The sequence below is a fragment of the Sciurus vulgaris genome (genome assembly GCF_902686455.1).
Source record: "Sciurus vulgaris genome assembly, chromosome: 7".
Taxonomy (NCBI): domain Eukaryota; kingdom Metazoa; phylum Chordata; class Mammalia; order Rodentia; family Sciuridae; genus Sciurus; species Sciurus vulgaris.
This window is the reverse complement of record NC_136467.1, coordinates 51,522,763-51,525,671: the sequence shown is the minus strand read 5'-3', so window position 1 is coordinate 51,525,671 and position 2,909 is coordinate 51,522,763.

The window sequence follows — 2,909 nt, the reverse complement described above, 5'->3', positions numbered from 1 at the left end:
CGAATCCAAGCGGCCGCTCCTCTTCCTCCTCGTCCTCAGGGCAGGCCCCGGTGTTCAGAAGCGTCGTTCTGATTCCAAACAGCTCCCCGCGCAGCTTCTCCTCTGGCAACCGCCTGTAGCTCTGGTGCAGTCTCTCCGAATCCAAGTGGCCACGCTCCTCTCCTTCTCCTCAGGGCAGGCCCCGGTGTCCTGAGTCCACACAGCTCTCCTCGCCACTCCTCCCCTGGGCAGCCGCCGGAGCCCCAGTGGTTGCTCCGAGTCCCAGCGCTGTGCCGAGCGGCCTCCTTTACGGCGCTCCCAGCTGTCCGAGTTCACTGCTCCAGCGGGGGGAGGGGCGTCTCGCCGGCAGTTCTACTTCCCAAAGTTTCCTGCGTTCTGGGACCCCTGTCCCATCCGGGGTGCCCCCCCAGGGGGTGAGAGTCACCCGGCTGCTTTGAGTTGGTCCCAAGCGTCTCAATATCTCCTCTTTTGAATCCTGAGTCCTGGAGCAACATGAAATGCAGCCACCCTCTAGGCCGCCATCTTGAAAACCGCTAGTTTCTCTCTTCTTATGAAGACAAGGGTAAAACATTGGGGTACCATGTTGATGACATCATCTAATCTTCATCTACAGTCCAAAGGCTCCACTATATTTGGATTATTTTACATAGACATTAAACACCAACATGATTTTCAAAAGGGACAGGCCATATTCCAACCATAGAAATTTCATTTATTTTTTTATGATTATATATAGATATTATGAGTTAAGTAAAATATATTACTAAAATTAAGCTCATCTGTTTCTTTTTACTTTTTAAAAATGTGTACCAGAAATTATCAAATGTACATGTCTCATTTTCTATTGGACAGTACTGATGCAAGAAATTTTTCTTAAATAATATATTGAGCTAAACAAAACCCTCCTATATTAACATAAGATCACTATTATAATACTAGGTCATGATATATCTATGAAGTTGAGTATTTCCTTATGTTTTGTCTTTGAAAGTAAGTCTGTACTTCATATTCATGTTAAATAACATAATGTTTCTGTGTGGAAGGACTCTAATGGCTAAAATGACAACATTTTCAAGGAAGGACAAATATCAAATGGAGCAAGAGACATCTAGAAAACAGGTGGGTGGAACCACAGCATATTCAGAGGTAGACCTCTGGGGTTCTACCACCTGTCCTCAGAGTAACCCCTGTAACATTGGTAAGCAATACCCTGCTCCGGTCTCATTATCTTTAGTGACAAAATATGAGCCAGACTGGCCCCATCCAATTCCTATAACTTAATGGCAGAATGTTGAGGTGCAAAGAACTTTATCAAGTAAATGAGTAGAAAAAACAGATGAAATTCCATATGGGAGGAGAGGAATGTTTACTGTAAGGAAAAATTATATCAAGCATCAGGAAGGAGATGTTTGTAGGAAAAGTTTGGAAAAGTGTGAGGATTTCCAATGCCAGACTAAGGAAACAACTTACCCTCTAACTGTTTATCTACCCTCCCCACTTCCACTCCTCACCCCAGAAAGCATTTGGCAGTTTCTGGAGACATAGTTTTGGTTCTCGTGATTAGGCAAGAATTGTCTGCTACTGGCAGTTAGGGGGCAGGGGGCAGAGATGCTGCTAAATAAACATCATACATTACCAGATCCAAAGCAAAGAATTTTCTGACTCAAAGTATGAATAATGGCATGGCTGAGAAACTGGCTCAAAGTGATAAAGAGCTAGTCCAGATTGATGGCTCAGTCAGTGGATTGTCCTTCTTTCCATTCTCAACTATGTGAGATATCTATGCACCTTAATCACAACAGCTGAACAATTAACACTCTGTCCCTCCTCAATCTTGCATTGTTCATGATTACAAATATGCCTCTTTTTAAAAAAATAACCATTCAGTGCTAATAAATGTGCACAACTGATTTTTTTAGGTGGATACTCTGCAGAATTTTAAGCCTTGGAAAGAATACAATTACTGGGATAGACCAACCTGTTCTGATAAATAGAATAATTATAAGTGACCTGAGAGTGAACTCTTATGAAAGTCAGGAATGTGTTTGCACTAATTTGAGATTTTATTTTCAGTTTCTCTCTGATCTAAGAGATGTTGAAATAGTCAACCAGAAACTGTCCTCATTGAATTTCCATCTGGAAGAAAAAAATGATAGAAATATTGGAGTACCTCCATCTGGGTTTTGCAAACTCAGGAGCAGAGCTATGGAATGAACCACTGTTTTCAAAATCCCTGGAACACAGTAGATTATAAATAAATGTAATTTCTCCTCCTCTTTTGTTTACCCCTTCTGAGAATATCTTAACCTCCAGAAACAGATCCACATCTGGCAGAATTTTTGATTTTCAAAACTAGGTCCAATATCTGATGTTTAAGTTCTCAAATTCTCCCTTTTCCACTTATTTCAAGCTAAAAATAGGATCAAGGTAATGACTCAAATAACCATCAAGAAATATGCAAGGATCCTATTGTACTCCATAACATAAAGTTCTATTTGTCCAGCAAATACAAAAGACAGTTGGACACTCACTGACAAGATAAACTGAAGCAATAAAGCTGTAGAATGTCTCTTGGTGGTTTTGTGCTGTCTCATGTCATTGAAACTCACCTGTATGCTGATTTTTATCTCTAGCCCAGAGCTGATTCTTGAATTCCAGGCTTCTATACTCACCTGCCTCCTCAACCCATCTATTTTGATGGCTATAAGACATCTCGAATTTCCAAACCAAACTATACAAACCGAAACTGCTGTTATGTGCAAACCAAACTACTCATTTCCATCACCAACCCTGCTTGTCTAGCAGCCACCTCATTTTACATGGTAGAAATCCCATCTCTCCAGTTGTTCACACAAAAGTTCTTCATTATTTGTTTTAAAAATATATCCAGAAACCAACCTTGTTCTTAC